Source organism: Triturus cristatus, chromosome 2_1 (assembly GCF_964204655.1).
Source record: "Triturus cristatus chromosome 2_1, aTriCri1.1, whole genome shotgun sequence".
NCBI lineage: Eukaryota > Metazoa > Chordata > Amphibia > Caudata > Salamandridae > Triturus > Triturus cristatus.
Window position 1 is genome coordinate 277652905 of NC_140581.1, and position 21033 is coordinate 277673937.

The window sequence follows — 21033 nt, forward strand, 5'->3', positions numbered from 1 at the left end:
TGAACCAAATGTCAGCCAAAAATGTGACAGAACCTTCTAGAATGCTCTCCACAGGGGCTTATTCCCCAGATTTTCAAGCACTAATGAGTGAATCCTTTTCGGGGAGAAGGAGGGTGGGTCAAATGTGACTCTATGAAAAATACCAATACTGGAGAACAAAGGTTACAGATAAGTCACTGTTTTTCTTCTGGAGTATTGGATCTTTTGTAGATTCACATGCTTGAATCAGAATAGCCAGCAGTTAGAATTTGTACACAACCGTTATAATAATAGCACAATAGTGGACGGTGGGTACAAATATATATATATATATATATATGTTAATCAAGAGCAGCATAATGTGATGCCCAGATTTCAGGAAATAATGTTGCTTGAACATATGCCTGTTCCTCCTTTCAAGAGGCACCTCAGCGAACACCTTCCACCTGGAGAACCGCACCGACAACAACACCACCGCCTTATTGGACAACCTCGCCAACCTGGGACTGAAACAACTAGTCAACACCCCCACCCACTACGCCAGACACACGCTCGACCCCATCTTCTCCTCCAGCAAACACATCTCGTTCAGCCACACCACCGAACTCTCCTGGACAGACCACAGCTGTGTCCACTTCAGCTGCAAGAAGACCAACGTACACCACCACGCCCAACAACCACCAAGAAGACAGTGGAACCGAACCACCACGGAACAACTCGCATCAACCCTCTCTCAGAACCCACCCACCAGCACTACAGACCCCAACGAAGCCGCCAACAACCTCACGAGCTGGATCTCAGACTGCGCCAACCTCCTGGCCCCCCTGAAGACCCAAGCAAACAAAAACAACCACAAGAAAAACTCCTGGTTCACCCCCGACCTCAAGGACTCCAAAAAAGAATGCTGCACCCTCGAGAAGGCCTGGCGCCTCAACCAAACCGACGAGAACATGTCTGCCCTCAAGAACGCCACCCGCAAACACCACCAACTCCTCCGCTCCGCACGAAAATCAGCCTTCCAGAACAGACTAGACAACAACGCCCACAACAGCAAGGAACTATTTGGCATCGTCAAAGAGCTCTCCAACCCCGACGCCGAAAACAACTCCATCCCTCCCTCACAGGACCTCTGCGACTCCCTCGCAGCCTTCTTCCACCACAAGATCACCGACATCTACAACAGCTTCACCACAACCAACACGAGCCCTCCACCGGAACCCGCCACCGACAACACCACCATCCACACCTGGAACCCAACCACCACTGAGGAAACCACCCGCGTCATGAAATCCATCCACTCAGGATCACCATCCGACCCCTGCCCGCACCACATCTTCAACAAAGCCGACAACATCATCGCACCCCACCTCCGAGACGTCATCAACAAATCTTTTACCACCGCCACCTTCCCGGAGAACTGGAAACACGCCGAACTGAACGCCCTCCTAAAGAAACCAACAGCAGACCCCCACCGAACTCAAAAACTTCCGGCCCATCTCGCTCCTACCGTTCCCCGCCAAAGTGATTGAGAAAATCGTCAACGCTCAACTCACCACCACCCTGGAAACCAACGACTCACTCGACCCCTCACAGTTCGGCTTCAGAGCTAACCACAGCACCGAGACCGCCCTCATCGCAGCCACGGACGACATCAGATCCCTGACCGACAAAGGAGAAACCGTGGCCCTCATACTCCTGGACCTCTCTGCAGCATTCGACACGGTCTGCCACCGTACCCTGATACGTCGCCTCAACAACGCCGGCATCAGAGGCAAGGCCCTGGAATGGATCATCTCCAACCTCTCCGGAAGAACTCAGAGAGTCCGCCTCCCCCCCTTCAGATCCACAGCTACGGAGATCATCTGCGGCGTCCCCCAAGGATCCTCCCTCAGCCCCACCCTCTTCAACATCTACATGACCCCCCTGGCGAACATCGCACGTAAACACGGACTCAACCTCATATCCTACGCAGACGACACCCAGCTCATCCTATCCCTCACCAACAACCCCACCTCAGCAAGAACCAGACTACACGAAGGCATGAAGGAAGTAGCGAACTGGATGACAGACAGCCGGCTTAAACTGAACACAGAGAAGACGGAGGTCCTCATCCTCGGCCCTACACCCACCGCCTGGGACGACTCCTGGTGGCCCCCCGCCCTAGGCAGCACTCCCCAACCCACCGACCACGCACGCAACCTCGGCTTCATCCTGGACTCATCCCTCTCCATGACCAGACAGGTCAACGCGGTGACCTCGGCATGCTTCAACACTCTCCGCATGCTCCGCAAGATCTTCCGCTGGATCCCCACCGATACCAGGAAGAACGTCACCCACACCCTCGTCACCAGTCGCTTGGACTATGGGAACACTCTGTACGCCGGCATCACCACCAAGCTGCAGAGGAAACTTCAACGAATCCAGAACGCGGCTGCACGACTCATCCTGAACATACCCCGCCACCACCACATCTCCGGACACCTAAAGAAACTCCACTGGCTCCCAGTCAACAAGAGGATCACCTTCAGACTCCTCACCCACGCACACAAAGCCCTGCACAACCTCGGACCAAAACTCATCAACCACCGCGTCTCCTTCTACACTCCTCCTCGCACCCTACGCTTGAGCGGACAAGCCCAGGCAGCCGTACCTCGCAAAGCCACCGCCGGAGGCAGGTCTTTCTCTTACCTAGCAGCGAAGACCCCCCCCCCAGCGCCTTGAGACCCGTACGGGTGAGTAGCGCGCTTTATAAATGCAATTGATTGATTGATTGATTGAACAAAGTAATTAAGGTAGAGACCGCTCCAGAAGACTGAGCCTTGACCTTATTTGTCAAAGGTCTTCAGGCTTTGAAATGGTAGAATTGGAAAGCAGTAGGAATCCATCGAGCTATGCTCGCCTTTGAAACTGGACCACCTCCATGGTGATTATCATATGCTACTAACAGTTGGTCTGTCTTTCTGAACTGCTTGGTGCGATGTAAATAAAATATCAGGCATCTTTCTACATCCAGTGTGTGCAGCGATTTTTTTGCTGCTGTCTGTGGATTCAGAAAGAAAGTCTTTAATACAATAGGTTCATTAAGAGGGAAATCTGTAGGTACTTTAGGGAAGAATTTGGGATTGGTTCTGAGAACCAAAGTATCATCTTTAAACAGCAAGGAAGGTTCTTTAATCGTGAAGACTTGTATTTCGCTAACCATTCTGGCTGATCTAAGAGACAACAGCAAAGTCATTTTCCAGATCAGAAATTTGACCTCTGTCTTATGTATGCATTCAAATGGATTCTTCATTAGTTGTGCAAGTACTGTAGTAAGTTTCCAAGTCGATGGAGGAGTCTTTATTGGAAGGAAGACTCTGAAAAGACCATAAAGGAACTTCTTAGTAGCTATTAGACCATTTTGATGGTGAACCGTATGTATGTACCTTGAGAATGCTGCTAGATGCACTTTAATAGAAGTGTGGACTATTCTGATTTTGCCAATGACAAAAGGTGAGGTAAACGTTGCTGTGTTGTTGCCAAGACAGGGTGAATATTCATTTTCTGGCACCATAAACAGAAACGCTTCCACTTTAATTTATGTATTTTTTTAGTGGTGTCAGCTCACTTTGCAAGAATGTCCCTGCAGTCTTGAGAGATGTTTATCCCTGTGAACTCATGGTTAAGAAGCCAGGCACATAAGTACAGAGAAGTCAGGTTTGGATGAAGTAACTGGTTGTGGTTCAGCTGAATGTAATTTGTCTCCAATAGTAGTAACAGCTCTGTGAACCATTGCTGCCTAGACCATCTTCGGGCAATCAAAATAATTTGACACGGTTCTCACTTCATTTTTACTGAGACGCCTGGGTATTAGAGGTATCAGGGGAAAAGCATATGCAAAGATCCCAGACCATGTGATTGCAAACGCATTCCCCCATGGCCCTTGTAGTGGGCGTCAACTTTCATAAAAATGGCATTTCCAGTTCTGTTGCAAAAAAAATTCAATGTCGGTTTGTCCCGTTGGTGGAAGATCTTGTCCATAGTGGACTGATCAAGCTCCCATTCATGGCAGTCGTTCTTGGTTCGGCTCAATGTGCCTGCCAAGTTGTTGTTCGTGCATGGAACATGTTCTGCTCACAATGTTATTTGGTTTGTCATAAAGCATTTCCAGATTTTTTGTGCTTCCTTGGATAGGGTCATAGATATTGTGCCCCTTTGTTTGTTCACATAGGGCATACTGGAGATCTTGTCTGTATGGATGAACACGGACAAGCCTGATATTCTTGGCAGAAGTGCTTGGAGACTTAAAGAAATTGCTTGAGTTCTAACCAATTTATATGCATTTTCATCTGAGACAGAGACCATTTTCCACTTATCTGTAGGTCCTCCAAATGGGCACACCAACCTTCTAAGGAAGCATCTGTGGTAATTACGTAGTCAGGTATCTGGGGTAAGAATGTTAGTCCTGCTGAGAGAATGCCGGCTTCTGTCCGCCAGGTTAGAGCCTCTATCATGCTTGGAGTGATCTTGACCAAAATGTTGAATGATCCTTCTGTCTAAATCCATTGTTCGTCCAAATCTTTCTGGAAAGGCCTCCTTCTCAGATGGGAAAAAAATGACTAGTGAGATGGCAGAAGACATCATCCCTATAAGTGATTTGAATAGGCGTACTGAAAGTGACTTTCTTTTCAATAGCTTATGCGTGAATGCTATGAGCCTTTTTTGCCTTCTTCTGTGATAAGAAGGACTTGTCTTAAGATTGTATCTAAAACTGCTCCCCAGAACTTTATCCTTATTGACAGATAAATCGATGATATCAGATGATTGACTGCCAGACCCAAGTTTTTGAATAATGCCAGACAACCTGTTGTTGCACATGATGCTTAATGGGCAGTCAGTGCTTTTATCAGCCAATCGTCGAGGTATCGGAATACCTGGAAACCCTTCTGCCTTAGGGAGGCTGCCACTGGGATAGACATTTTGTAAAGGTGCAGGGGACTGATTTGGGCCCAAGAGGGAGGACTTTGAACTGATAGTGAGTACTGGCTACCCTAAATTTCAAAACACACAAGATGATGGACGGAATGTTGCACATTGGCAAAACATTTACCCCCAGTCAAACATCTGGGTTTAATCTATTGTTATTTTGCTCACCACGCCACCCCAGTTCAGACATGGCCATATGCAAATCAGTCTTGACCCTGTGCCTCATGGGAACAGTCCAGCCCGAACTGCCAAGCCATGTCTTCCCTGGACCGAATTCAAGCATCCTAGGACCGGTTTTGGGGTTTCACCCCTCTTCAGCTCTTTGCATTTGTCACTCCGAGTGGGAAGGGTATGCCCAGACGCGTGCTCTCCATGCCACTGGAATCAAGATATCCTGGTTGAAGAGGGGTGAAACCCCGAAACCGGTCCTAGGATGCTGGTTTCCAGTCCAGGGAGGACCTGGCTTGACAGTTCGGGTTGGACTGTACCCATGAGGCACAGGGTCAAGACTGATTTGCATATGGCTGGGTTCAAACTGGAACGGCATGGTGAGCAAAAAAACGATGGATTTAGGCCCAGATCTCTGTACTGGGGTGAATGCATTCTGTCCATCAACTGTTGTTTTTGCATTTGTTACCCTAAATCTCAGAAATGTGCGATGTTTCCGATGAATTGGGATATGAAAAAAAGCATTCTGTAGATCTAAGGTTGTTATGTAATCTCTGTGGTTGAGTACATGTAGGGCGTCTTGAAGGGTTAGCATGTGAAGGAAAATGCCTCTTACCAGTATGCATCTGTTCTTGGCATGTAAAGCTGCAGATTCACACACTATTCATTGATCGTCATCTGCTGTTGGGCCCGGATGTTTGCACTTTGTTGTTGTATTGGAATATGTCTTTGGAAATCACAAGATAGGTGACTCCTTCTCTGGACAATAGTGGGGATGGGCATCGACTCTATCTTCAGATGTTTTTTCGCCAAGAAGGGAAATGATGGAGTTTTGTGAGAAACAGAAATAGATGTCCATGTATGTTGTATCTAATTAAGATAATACTGGAACAGATAAAGGTAGCCGGGGAGGTAGGTGGGCGTGTGTGAATCTGCATACAAACAAGAGGGTTTTCGTGGACAGGAAGTAATGGCGCTCAGCCTATATTCACGTATTTATATTTGAAAAGAAACAATTTTGTATGGTGCTAACAGGGAAGGGGAGACCCTAAAACCCCTCAATCTGTGAAGGAAAATGCAAACACATGTACATCTAACAATAATCCCGGGCACTCATACAGTATTAAAATACAAAATGTAAATGTGTCTTGAATGAGAAATGGAAACAATCCAGCGTAGAAGTCTTTAATTTATTTAATTGGTCATCACATGAAAAGCAAACAGCCAGCCGACACGTGTTTCATCAGAGAAACAGTAATCTCTTGACTCTTCAGGGCGGAAAGGTGAAGAATTCAACTATCAGTCTTGTCAGTAAAAAAAACTTGGGCTGCGGTATTATCCAACAATCTATTCTAAATGATGATAACGGTCTAGACGCCAGTACGAGCCCATAAATGGAAAATCCTCCCAAATGCCGCAATAACGTAACTTAGGGGTAATGTTCAATATTAATCCTGTGGAAACACGTGTGCGTGCTTCCAGAAAACTCGACTCTAACGCAATCTCGACGTCCTGGCGTCAACGATTCAAACCGTGTGTGAATCTGCAGCTCTACATGCCAAGAACAGATGCATACTGGTAAGTAGCTTTTCCGTTCGAGGCATATGAGCTGCAGATCACACACTATGCATAGATTGCATAGCAGTACTCTTGTTTAGCGGCGACCACCAGTATCTGTTGCAGTAGTCTGAAATAGCGTTTTGAGTACAGTCTGGCCCACACTAGCTTGTTGTTTTGCCTGCACATCTACACAATAGTGTTTTGTGAATGTGTGCGGTGTAGACCATGTAGCTGCTTTGCAGATATCATCTAAGGCAATGTTCCCTGCCATGGAAGCCCCTATTTTGCGGGTAGAGTGGGCTTTAGGGGAAATGGATAGTGTACATTTTGCTTTGTGATAGCAAATTTGTATACATTTGACAATCCACCTTGCAATCCCAGACTTTGAGATAGGATTACCTTTATGTGGTGGTGAGAAGGATATAAAAAGTTGTTTTGTTTTGCGAAAAGGCTTTGTTCTGTCAATATAGTAAAGAAGTGCTCTTTTCACGTCTGGTGTATGGAGAGCTCTTTCTGTTACTGTTTTTGGTTGCGAGAAGAACACTGGCAACTCAACAGATTGGTTGAGATGGAAGGGAGAAATAACTTTAGGAAGGAATTTGGGATTTGTCCTGAGAACCACTTTGTTATGATGGAGTTGTAAAAATGGTTCTTGAATAGTTAGTGCCTGTAACTCACTGACTCTTCTGAGAGATGTAATGGCCACAAGGAAAGCGACTTTCCATGTAAGAAATTGTAGCTCACATTTATGTAGAGGTTCGAATGGAGGACCCATTAATCTAGTGAGGACGATGTTTAGATTCCACTCTGGAGAGGGTGGTACCCTGGGAGGAATTATTCTTTTGAGGCCTTCCATAAATGATTTAATGGCAGGTACCTAGAACAATGACAAATGTTGTCTATATTATAGGTAAGCTGCTATGGCAGCGAGATGTAATCTAATTGATGTGTATGCTAGATTACATCTTTGAAGATGCAGCAGGTAACATATGATGTGTTGAATGGACGCATCTAGAGGATTGATGGTGTTATTGGTACAGTATATAACAAATCTTTTCCAATTGGCTGCATAGCAGGCTCTAGTGGTGAGGCGCCTAGCCTCTCTGATAACGTTCATACAATCAGGTGGGAGATTGAGGTAGCAAATTCTAGGACTTCAGGAGCCAGATCGCTAGGTTGAGCTGTGCTGGCTCTGGATGTCTGATCTCTCCATGGTTCTGTGTTAAGAGTTGTGGGGAGAGGTGTAGTTTTTGGTGCGAGACTACTGATAGTTCCAGCAATGTTGTGTACCATGGTTGTCTGGCCCATGTTGGAGCAACTAGGATCAGTGTTAGTTACTGTTGTTGCAGCTTGTGCACCACTAATGGAATGAGTGGGAGAGGCGGAAAAGCGCACAACAAATCTGCCTGACCAATTCATCCATATCGCATTGCCTTTGGCAATGGGTGTAGATATCTGGCGGCGAAGCTTGGGCATTTTGTGTTGTAATGTGTGGAGAAGAGATCTATCTCTGGATGCCACCACATTTGGAAAAACAGTTGAAGAACTTGTGGATGAAGTTCCCACTCATTAATCTGTTGTTTGACGACTTAACAGATCTGCCATCTGATTCTGAATTCCTGAAAGATGTTGGGCTAAAAGGAAAATGTTTTGAGGAATAGCCCACCTCCAATTGTTCTGTGCTAGTTGAGAGAGCTGCAGAAAGTGCGTCCCCCCCTTTTTTTTTGTAAATAACACATTGCTGTCATATTGTCCGTCCGGACTAAGACAGCTTTGCCTGATATGTGTTTCTGGAATGATTTTAATGCCAGAAAGATTGCTAGTAACTCTAAATGATTGATGTGGAGTAGCTTTTGCTGAAGTGTCCATGTGCCCTGTATGATGTGATGTAGTAGATGAGCTCCCCAGCCGGTGAGCGATGCGTCTGCTGTTAGCACAATCTGTGGAACCGGCTCTAGGAACAGTCGCCCTTTGGAAAGGTTTTGGGTGCTCCACCACTGCAGAGAGCGATGTGTGCAGCCGTCCACCAACACCAGATCTGTTAGCTGACCATATGCTTGGTTCCACTGACGTGCTAAGCATTCCTGTAAGGGCCCATCTGGAGTCTTGCATGAGGTACTATGAATATACAAGAGGCCATCATCCCTATTAGTTGCATAAACACTCGAGCTGGAAGTGAGTGTTGTGGCTGGAATTTTGTTATAAGGGCTTGGATGCTTGCTATCCTGGCTGGACTGGGATATGCGAGGCCTTTTGAGGTGTTTATTGTGGCACCCAGATATTGTTGGATGTGGGACGGTGGGAGGTGAGACTTTGTGAGGTTTATTGTAAACCCCAAGTTGTGAAGTAGTTGGATTGTGGTGTGTGTGTGATTTACACACTGGGTATGCGACTTGGCTTTTATGAGCCAGTCGTCCAAATATGGGAACACGTGAATTTGTTATCTTCTTAAGTGGGCTGCTACCACTGCCAGACATTTTGTGAAGACTCTGGGTGCTGTGGTGACTCCGAATGGGAGAACCTTGAACTGATAATGCTGACCCTCCACTACAAATCAAAAAGATTTCCTGTGAGCAGGGTGAATGGGAATGTGGAAGTAGGCGTCCTTGAGATCTAAGGTGGCAAGGAAATCGCCTTCAGTAGAGGAAGGACCTGTTGAAGAGTGATCATTTGAAAATTGTCTGATTGTATGTAGAGGTTTAATGGTCTGAGGTCCAAGATGGGCCTCAGGGTTCCGTCATTCTATGGAATGAGAAAATACAGGGAGTAAATCCCTGTATTTTGATGATGCAGGGGAACTGGTTCTATTGCAAGTTTTTGTAGGAGGGAAAGCACCTCTTGCTTTAGAAGCGTTAAATGCTCTGTTGACATTGGATGCTGTTTGGGTGGTATGTTTTGGGGGAGTTGAAGTGAGCTCTAGGCAATAACCGGATTGGATGATTTGTCTCACCCACCTGTCCGTGGTAATGGTGTTCCAGACAGGCAGGAACTGTAGCAATCTACCCGGAGTATAATGGTCCGGGGGAGTGGAGGGAAGTCATTGTTTCGAGGTGGAGGCAGTGCGAGTATTGATAGTTTTGCCTCTACCTTTGTTGTTATTGCCGCTGTAGCCTTCTCTGTAATAACCTCTGGTAGATGAGGTCTGGGTGGGACCTTTATAGGAGGTGGAGGAGTTATCAGTGGTAAAACCTCTAGAGGCGCCCCTACAAGAGAGCAACGAAAGGAACTTCTAGGAGTTTGCGATTGCAAAGCTCCCATTGATTTGGCAGTATCAGTATCTTTTTTCATCTTCTACAAAGATGAATCTACACTAGGCCGAAATAAATGTTCCTGGTCAAACGGTTGGTTTAGTATGGTAGTTTGAACCTCGGGTTTGAACCCCGAAATACGTAGCCACGCATGCATGTCTGTGCAAAAGGACACTGGTATTAATAGCTCGTGGGGCTGTGTCTGCAGCATCCAGAGCGCATCGAATGGAGGTATTGGTTATAAGTTTGCCCTCCTGGATGAGATCATTGGTCCTTGTTTTATATTGATCTGGAAGATGTTGTAGTAGGGTCTCTAGTTCGTCATAGTGTGCCCTATCGTACCTAGCCAGCAAAGCCTGTGTGTTGGCAATTCTCCATATGTTGGCTGCTTGGGACGTTGTTCTTTTACCAGATGCGTCCAACAGTTTTGACTCCCTATCAGGAGGTGGAGCATCGCCTGAGGTTTGGGATTTAACCCTTTTCCTTGTGTTGGAGACTACCAAGGAATCTAAGGGAAGCATCCCTTTAATGTAAACAGGGTCAGCTGGGGCAGACTTGTATTTCTTTTACACTCTGGGGTTAATGACTCTGGCCCTTACAGGATCCTTAAAGACTTCAGGAGCGTGTTTGATTACCCGTTTTAACATTGGGAGAATGGAAGTGGACCTTTGAAATGGTGCAAAAGTGTCCATGAGGAAATCTTCGTCTATAGGGTCTGTGTGCAAAGCCACACTGTGGTATTCTGCAGCTCTGTGTATGAGCTGAGTGAATCCCATACTGTCCTCTGGAGGGGATGGTCTAGAAGGGTAGATATCTTGTAGTGTATCAGGAACATCTGGTGTGCCATAATGGTCCCATGGGTCATCTGGGATATTAGGCTGTCTAGGTTCCCCTAAAGGTTCATCATCCCCTTCCTCCCCAGAGGTGTCCTCATCCTCCTGAGTTGGAGGAGATTGTGAGGGTACTGGAGATGGGATAGGAGAGATGTGGTGTGGAGGAGGAGGTGGAGAAGGAATTCTTAAAGGAGAAGTGGCAATGTCTCTCTTCTTTAAGGGGGGGTGGAGCTGGTGCAGGTTTGTCCATTTTCCTTTTCCTGGAAGGACTAAGTATAAGTTGACCTGTCTTTGGGTCTATCTCGAGAGTTTTTTTTAGTTGGATCAGGCCGAAAAAGCTCCTCCTCTGGAGTGTGTTGTTTCGGTGCCGATTTTTTCCGGTCCGACTGTTTGTGTGGCACAAGTTTTGGAGTTGTTTTATGCTCCTTAGGTTTCGAATCAGGAGTTTTCCTGGGTTCTGATGGGGTCTTCGGAACCGTTTGTTTGTTTTCGATGATTTTTTCGGATCCGAAGATTCAGTGCCAGTGGTCTTTGGAACCGGTTGTTTGGTTCCGATGATTTTTTTGGATCTGAAAATTCAGTGCTCGTGGATTTCGGTACTGAATGCGACGAAGTGGAACCATGCTTCGGTGTGGACGAAGACCGTGGTTTCTCTTTGGGCTTGTCTTTTGTTTTTGGTGCCGGGGATGTGGTTTCGGTACCGACGGTAGGCTGGATCGATCCCAAGTGGCCTGAAGGCTTATGTGTTGACTTCTTTGCAGAGCCCGAAGGCGGTGCGTGGGAAGTTTTGTCCCGGTGTGCACTGAGGCCCGAAGGTGAAGGTGTTACCGAAGCCTTTTTATGAATGGGTGGAGGGAGGGGTCGACATCGGTACTTACGACCCGCTGCCCTGGAGGGATGGGGTTGGCTTCGACGTCATTGATGCTTTCTTGGAAGATATCATCCGGTATTGATGTTGATAATCGAGCTATGCTTCTTCGAGCCCGACTATCCCGTATTGATTTCTTGGAGTGAAAAGAGGCACAAGCTGGACAGTCTTTGGCCTCGTGCTCGGGCGAAAGGCAGAGGTTACACACCTCGTGAAGATCAGCGTGTGGAAACTTGGACCCACATCGAGGACACTTTTTGAAAGGAGTCCTTTCCATGAGCCAAAGGGCCTAATGGCGCAGCTAGGCCCGAAGGCTTGTGTCGACGACCGGAATCAAAGAGTTCAAGTTTGTAGAGATGCGCGTCGAATGAGAAACGCAATCAAAACAATACCGAAGAATGGGTGAAGGATTGCGCGTCGAAAAGGTAGAACGGTAACGACACCGAACTGGAGCGCAACGAACACATCTGAGCCCGATGGCGGAAAAAAAGCAATCTGAAGATAGAGTCGATCCCCATGTGCACTATTGTCCAAAGGAGGAGTCACCGATCTTGTGACTTCCAAAGACTTAATCCAATACAACAACAAAGTGCAAACATCCGGGCCCAACACCAGATGGCGATCTATGCATAGTGTGTGATCTGCAGCTCATATGCCTCAAACAGGATTGTTTCCTCAGTTACTTGTTTAGCTTCCGGAGATCCAAAATGGGCCGCCATTCCCCTGATTTATTTTTTAGTATGAAAAAACTGGAGTAGAAACCCATTCCTTTTTGGGAGTGGGATACTTTTTCTATTGTTTCTTTGTTTAGCATAGTGAAAACCTCTCTTTGTAGTAGCTGGAAATACGATGTGTGCACTCCCTTTGGTGGAATGTTTGGTAGGTGATCAGGTCAAACACCCATCTATCTATTGTTATTTGCCACCATTGATGGCAAAAGTTTGAAATTTTGGCTCCCACAGGTTGCTGATTTGTAAAGGGCATGACTGGAACTTCTATAGTGTCACTGTTTACTGCCAGTGTCTCTTGCTTGTGAGGTTTGTTTTCATCTAGGTGCTTGCTTCATGTAAGCTGGTGGTGGTGATCTAAACGGCTGTTGGTTGGAAGGCTGATATCGCTGCTGAAAGGGCTGATATTGTTGGTACTTCTGGAAACCCCCTCTAAAGGAAAATAAACCTCTTGCTCGTGCTCCTCGAAAAAGGGTCATCCTTATTTGCAAGGTCCCCAAGGATCTTGTGGTGTCTGTATCAGCTTAATTGCCTGTTAAGGCATCTATGACATGTTTTCCAAATAATGCCTCCCCATCGTGCGGCATATCTAAACTTTTGCTCTGGACTTCAGGCCTGAATGACATGGCCTTTAGTCATCCTTGTAGCCTTAGAACTGCAGCTCCTGCCAATTGTCTGAATCCTATTGACGCTATAGCGCTAGCACAGTCTATTATCTGAAAAGACGTTCTTTCGCTCTGCTGAAAAAAATGTCTTTGCTTCCCCGTTCTTATCTTCCTGCAAAAGATTTATATAAGTGGTGATGTCTGACTATTCTTGCCTGACATACCGGCCCAATATGGCTAGTGAATTGACAGCTTGAACTGTAGTTGCTAATATTGTAGAAAAATCTTTACCAATATTATCCAGGCCCCTGCCTTCCCTGTCTGGCAGGGTTGATATGGGTGTGGAAGGATTCCTGGACCAGTGCTGAGCCACCTGTGCAATCACAGAATTTGGTCTTGGGTGCCGAACCAAACACTCAGACAAGTTCTCCGGCGCCTTGTATTTCTTATCCATCTTTGGCAGGACGGCAGTGACTGTAGCAGGATTTTTCATATTTTTTTGTGCCTTTCTCTCAAATGTAATCCACTATTGGGATGACTCGAATAGATCCCATAGGGCCAGATGTACGACCCTTTTTTGCACTCGCAAACAGGAGATTGGCCCGTTTGCGACAGCAAAAAAGGGTAATGGCATGTACAAATGCTATTTTTTGAGTCACTGACTGTAAGAAACTGGCTCTATATATACTGCACCAAAGTGAGGTACAGTGTGTATAGAGTCCAAGAGTCTCCAGAGGTTTTGGCAGAGGTTAAAGTTAGACAGAACCTTACTCTCTAAATTGGTAGCTTGGTCAGGTAAGTTGGAGGGCTCAGGGATGTAGGAGCACCGTGGGTTCTTTTCTCCAGGGCGCAGGGCGGCTGGATGCAGGGGTGTCTTTTGAGGTCGGATTTCACCTTACCGGGCCACTCGCGATTGTGGGGGGGGGGAGGGGGGGGGGGGATGCCGGAGGGGAGCGCGGGATTTGTTTTCTGTGCAGAGGCTGCAGGTGACGTCGGACTCTGGAGCGCTGGGGACCTCGCTGGGACCAGTGGGCCACTCGAACTCGGGCCGTTGGCAACGGGTGCAGTGGTAGTTCCAGGCGTCGGGTTTCTTTGTTCTCAGCAGGCTCCGAGTCTGTTTTCGGAGTTTCTTTTGAACAGGGCTGCTGTTCACAGGAGATTCGGTCTTTGTTGAAGGCAGTCAGTCCTCCCAGGGGTTCTGGTGGTCGCTATCTGCAGGACAAGACGATTTTTGGCACAGGATCTCTGGAAACTGCAGACAGGCCGGTAGGGCTGTGGCCAAGTCAGTTGGTCTCTGCAGTTTCTTCTGCTGGGCGTCTTCTTTTGTCCTTTTTCTTCTTAGGTTGCGGGAATCTGAGGAAGGAAGGGTCAGGTTGCCCCTAAATACTAAATTTAGGGGTGTTACAGGTAGGTAAAGGGCTGGGACCAATGGGTCCCTTCCCTGGGGTGGGTACACCCCCTATTCTGCCACTCTCCAGTGGGAGGGGGGCAGGGGCCTGCCCGTGGTTGGCTGGGTCCCCCCATCCTCAAGATGGCGGGGACTCGAGGTTGTGCTTCACCTCGCCTCCCCCACCTTAGGGGTGGAGCTGGCAGAGGTGGGCACACCTCTCTTCCTCACTTGTTTTTCCTGCCGGTTCTCCCGCCCAAACTGGGGGGTAGAACCAGTGGGGACCAGTTGCTGAAAGCAGCAAATGGTCTGGAGAGGCTCACAAATGCGGCATGCCTTTGAAGCTTCTCCTTCCGGAACCCTGCCCATCCTGGGGAGGAGGCTTGGCACCTCGTCCCAGGATGTGCATTGTTTCAGGCCCCAGAGAGCAGCAGGCTCTTGACCCAGGGGTCCAGAAACATGTTTGGTGGTGGCAGCCTGCGTAGCCACTCAGTCAGTCGGTAGTTGGTCGTTTTTCAGGGGGCATCTCTAAGATGCCCTCTGTGGTGCATTTTACATTAAATCCCACACTGGCATCAGTGTGGGTTTAATGTGCTGAGAAGTTTAATACCAAACTTCCCAGTCTTCAGTGTAGCCATTATGGTGCTGTGGAGTTCGTGATGACAACCTCCCAGCACCATATACTCTTAATGGCAGCACTGCACTAACAGGGCCCAGGAATGGTCCTGGGTACTGTAGGGTACAGGGCACCCAGCTAGGGGGGTGACTGACGTATGCCAGGGCAGTGGTTTGTGGGCATGGCACACAGGGATGTGTGCCATGTCGGCTCTTTGTTTGGTTCTGCACCTAGACACCCAGCCTGCAAAGGCAGTGTTTGTGTGTCAGGGTACAGGGCCTAAGGATGGCGCAATAAGTACTGCAGTCATTTGTGGCCTTCTCAGGTCACAGTGCCCTGGGTACTAATGGTACCATTTACCAGGGGCTGACATGTGGCCAGAGATGCCAATTGGGTTTTGTTTTGGGGAAAGAACTGTGGTAAATATTTCATTACCGGTACTATTTTTTATGCGGTAAAGTCTAGTAAGAATAACTCAGTAAAAATAAGAGGCAGAATCCGTGGTATTAGAGGTTCTGAAAGGCTTTATTCCTCTACAAAGGAATTACAGTTCGAACCGTAGGCTTCAAATTCCATCACCACGAAGGTTCAGGAAGGGAAGGCAATACATTATTGACAAGTAAAGATATTTATATGAAAAGCATTACATTAAGACAGATGCAAGAGGCGTAACAGCTGATAATACAGATAATAAGACACATACGTAATGAAAAAAGGCGTACATATAGGCGTAACTAGAAACGTCATTAAACATGATGTCACAAGTGGGCGGATCCATAAGAGAATCCTGCAATGTCAGCAGAAATATTTGGCAGAGATGCGCGCGCAGCCGCATGACGTGTGATTGACGTGCAACTAGAGGGTGAAGGGGACTTGACATTTAGCTCTACATGTGGAGACAGAAGTCTGGGGGGTCATGTCAACCTAATCCCAAATCATATCTAATATCTTATGTTTAAAGAACTGTATTATCCAAAAGGAAAGGTCTCTAGGATGGAATCTATTCTATACTGACTGTTAGTGCGTGTACAAGCGTCTAAGTGTCTACATGAGATGTGAGGGGGCAGGAATCTTCCATGGTAACAGGGGCTATGAATTACTTGCATGAGGACAGTGAGGCCTGGCCCTTTGCTCGGTAGCTGGAAGAATGTTTACCTAAACTACTAGACAGGAATGCATCGGATGAGGAGCGGAGCAGATAATCTTGAAGGTGAAATACAGTTTTTTTTGGCAGGCAACAGGTTGGATCAGGCACCGTTAGCCGCGCAGGGAGTAGGACAAAGTTCATGGATACAGATGCGGGCTCGGACTGGAGCTTTCAGAGGCAGAAGGCAGGAAAAGGCTTGATGGCAGAATTCAGGGCCTACTCGCCTGAACTGTAAAATGTGGAAAGTGAACCACATAAAGTCGATGGCCTTTCATACTTAGGAATGGAATATCTGACCCATTCATGGCGGATCTGAAAGAGGACATGTTGACGGTGGACGCACATGTATTTGCGTCTTCATAACTGGAACTGGAGGGAACATACATGTACTTGTAGTATGCACATGGAGCCGTTGGGGTCTACGATAGGGGACATAACTGATCATAAAATTCATATTTCCTCATTCCCTCCTTGTCCCCTACGGACCCTCAGGAGATATCGATCTTCATCAATCCATCGATCTGTTCATATAGCATCATTTGTTCTTCTTTCTTCTTCCGGGATCTTGAACGAAAACTTGGATGCGGGATACACGATGTGGCACACAGGCCACAAATCGCTGGCCCACATTGTAGACATAAGCAGCAACTGAATAGTATGAGAAAGCCAATACCTAGGAAGGATAGGATCCTCCATCCCCAGGCTGACAACACGCTCCAGAACCAACTGGACCAAGTCCAGGTGCCTGGACTCTGGTGTATCTGGCTTATAATCTTATGAAGGCGAGTTATGGCTTTATATACTGACGGCGAGTTTTCTGGTATGAAAACACAGCAACTTGATCCGATGACCCTACAAGCTCCGCCCCTATCGGCCAGGATGACGTCAAGGACAAGACGATTTTGAAGCACAACAATCCGCATAGCAGACTGCTCTTCTGTTAAATTGCCTAAGGCGGAAGTAGTCTCGTTCACTACTGCTTCAAGGGTTCTAGTTAATCTACGTATCAGCTTACTATTAGTGACTGTACCTATATAGGGAAAGAAACCTTTATTGAAATCTGTGTATTGCTCCCATGCCGTTTCAGTGTAATCGACAATCGGGAGATCTCTCTGCTGTCTATTGTGTACTAAATGGGTATTCTGTGATAGTCAGGAGGGGCTAGGAAAACAGGTGGCAGAAGGAATGCTATGTAACAGGTACCATCCCAATCTAGAGGTAAACGTATATATGCAGTCTGGCCACATATGAAGTAGGAATGACGGGAAGCTCTAAATGTAGACTTGCCTTGATCACTGAATTTTATTACAGTGGTGCATTTACTATGGCCCATGTGTATGGAACCATTCTTTCTTACACATAATTCCCCTTTAACTGGGAATACTGACATAGCGGGCAAGATTGGTGTAGCTTCGGATTCAACATTCAGAATCATGAGGTTAAGTGTAAAGTTACCTAATCCATATACTTCATTTTCTAGATCAGTTCCTGTTCTTTTGGGAAGTCCCTCCTTGTTAGGGTAGCAGACTTTAAGCAAAACTAGGTTCAGGTTTCCCCATACCCAGTTGTCTTGATAAACTACGGAATTTGAATCTAGGGAATTAATCAAACTAAACCATGCTCCACAGGAGCCATTGTGTGTGAACGGATACGGAAAGAGAGGCAAAACTCCCTTATAGTTCTGATAGGGAGGGAGTCGGCCACATATCCAACAATTGGTAGCATTGCTGGTCTGATGGGAATGATGTAACATACTAATAAATGTGTTGTTGCACAGCGCAAATCTATAAGACAACTCATGCGGAGGTAATTCGCTAAAAGAATGTTCAGCAGTAACATTGTAAGCACGTTTGGAAATAGGGTAATACATATGTAGCAATACACTAGAAATGATGATCAGAAGACTTAGGAAAAACAAAATTAATAATGTCACTATGCAATGACTACGAAGCGATTTACAGTACGCATGTTTTCTAAGCTGTATCTGTCTATTTTTCTCTCTATTTCGGTCTAGGGGATACATGTCAGAGACAAATTCAACCGATTCACCTTGGAGAGGACTTAAACAATCAAATTGTCTGACTTGCTAGACCTTAGTTTCAGTTTATAGAGTTCGTTTTTTGTCTGTTCAACCAAGGGGAGCTTTGAGTCTGTCTGTGAGGGAATGCAGGGCTGAGTGTTCACATCGGACGGTAGTCCATAAAATTTCTTGATATGACTCGAGTGCAACCACCCTTTACGTCCCTCAACCTTCACGGCTGTCCTTGTTGTCAGCAAAACGAGTTTGGGCGACTTCCACCTGGGCTCCAGCTGGGTCTTCCGGTCGAAATTCCTTACAAGAACCAGGTCACCATGGGGCTTCACCTCAGTGTTATCGGGAAAAGCTGCAGTTACCTGTGAACGACAAGATTGTAGTGCAGACATCAAGGAAGCCAGGTAATCTGTCAGCATATTACAGTCAACATCAGTGATTTTACGAGGTATAGGCGTCCCCCACATATTTGGTGGTCTACCGAAGATCACCTCATACGGGGATAGCCCTGTTCGAGAATGTGCTACCATTCTCATGTAAAAGAGCGCAACTGGTAAGGCTACTATCCAATCGACACCTTTTTCTCTACATATTTTGGACAATCTAATTTTCAGAGTTTGATTATGACGTTCCACGAGACCTGCTGCCTCGGGATGTCGAACACAGTGGAATTTCCATTGGTAACCTAACAGAAGTGAAACGTGTTTCATTAGTTCGGATGAGAATGGCTGGCCGTTATCTGAGTACACGACACGTGGCAAACCGAATCGTGGGAAAAATTCTCGAACTAACTGTTTGGCAGTAGTCGGGGCAGTGTAATCTGAAACCGGGTAGGCTTCTGTCCAACGGGAAAGAGCACAGACAACTACGAGAACATATTTGAATCCTCGACATCGTTCCATCTGGATATAATCCATCTGGAGGACTTCAAAAGCATGATCGGGAGGTTGAAATCCACCCTGCTCTACGGGGATGCTTTTACCTGGATTAAACTGACAACATATCATACAGGTACGTACTTTCTGTTTGGCTGCTGCTCGCAAGTGTTTGTTGAACCAAATGTGTTGAATGCTGTCTAGCATAACTTTTTCTCCTAGGTGCGCTGGACTATGTATTGTGTTAATGATGACTTGAACCATGGAGTCGGGAAGAAACCATATAGATTTTTCCTTCGTCATCCATCCTTGATCCGTTTGGATCCCTCCTAATTCAGTCCATTTCTTTATTTCTTCTGGTGTAGCATGTGTCTGTATGTCAATTACATCAAGGGCGGGATCCTTAACTGTCATGCAATGTGTTGGTGTCGGAACTATTGTCTTTGTCGTGTCAGTTGTATGAGTCTGATTCTGAGCAGTCTGTTTAGCTGTTCTGTCAGCTAGGTCATTACCCTGAGAAATGATATCGGTAACTTTTGTATGGGCTTTGCATTTCATAATGGATATTGCAGTAGGTAGATGAATCGCGTCTAATAGAGCTTGAATGAGGGGTCCGTGTTGGATGTGGGCACCGTGAGAAGTTAAATAACCTCTCTCTTGCCACAGTACGCCGAAGTCATGGACGACTCCGAATGCATAACGTGAATCTGTGTATATGTTGACTTTCTTATTTTTAGCTTGAATACAGGCTTGTGTCAGAGCGATGAGCTCTGCTGCTTGAGCTGACAAAGTGTTAATACAATTTGTTTCAATGACTTCAGTGTCTGTTGTGACTGCGTAAGCGGCCACTAACTCTCCTGTATTTGTTCTCATACATGAACCATCTACATACAATGTCAGGTCCGGATCTGATAAAGGGATATCTGTCAAGTCTTGTCTGGGTTTCGTCGTAATAGTAATGACTTCAATACAATCATGTGCTAATGGATCTGTTCCGTTTACTGGCAAAAGTGTGGCAGGATTTAATGTATTACAACGTCTGATTTCTATGTGTGGCTGAAACAATGTTAATTCATAACCTGTGAGTCTTGCTATAGTCAAGTGTTGTGTTTGTGTGCGGTTCAAGAGAACCTCTACTGCGTGTGGTACTTGTACTGTCAATTGATGTCCTAACACTATGGCATCGCTTTGTCTGATTGCTAAAGCTGTCGCTGCCACTGATTTCAGGCACGCAGGAAGAGCCTGAGCTACTGGATCTAATGTACTAGAGAAATAAGCACATGGTTTGTGTGATCCTGCTTGTTCCTGAGTGAGTACTGACAAGGCAGTACCTTCGCGTTCTGTAACAAAGAGTGTAAAAGGCTTACTGTAACATGGTGTTGCTAAAACAGGTGCTTGGCATAAAGCTTTCTTTAAGCTTTCAAAAGCATGTGTATGTTCTTGAGTCCAAGGGAGGACAGTCGATGTGGCTGCCTCCTGTGTTGTCAACTGGATGAGTGGTTTTGCTAGAAATGCATATTGAGGGATCCACTGCCTACAGTATGAAGTGAGACCTATAAAAGCCCGCACCTCCTTTTGTGTCTTGGGTGGTGACATGTTAGCAATTAACTGGATGCGGTCGGGTGTAAGCTGTCTTCCCTCCTTGGACAGCAAGTGCCCAAGGTAAACAACTTGCTGGACACAGAATTGCAGCTTAGAAGGGGACACCTTGTGCCCCTTGTCGGCCAGAAATTTTAAAACCGTCAGTGACGCTTTTTCACATTCAGGTTCGCTTCGGGCGGTGATCAGCAGATCATCGACATATTGAAGCAAGGCAGTGCTAACTGGCATGTGGATACTGTCAAGTTCTCGTTTCAGTGCTTGGCTATAGATGCTGGGGCTTTCTGTGAATCCTTGAGGTGCGCGCGTGAATTTAAAACTTCGTCCATTTAAACTGAATCCGAACAAATATTGACTTTCCGGATCTATTGGGACGCTAAAGAAAGCATTCTTGAGATCAATTACAGTAAAGAACGTTGCTTC

The 21033-nt window shown here is 46.4% G+C and overlaps 1 protein-coding gene across 3 annotated transcripts in view; it reads right to left on the minus strand.

The window, feature by feature from the left end:
* Positions 1–21033, minus strand: part of CPLANE1 (ciliogenesis and planar polarity effector complex subunit 1) — a 2680747-nt gene that overhangs the window by 1888816 nt on the left and 770898 nt on the right. The window lies entirely within an intron of this gene.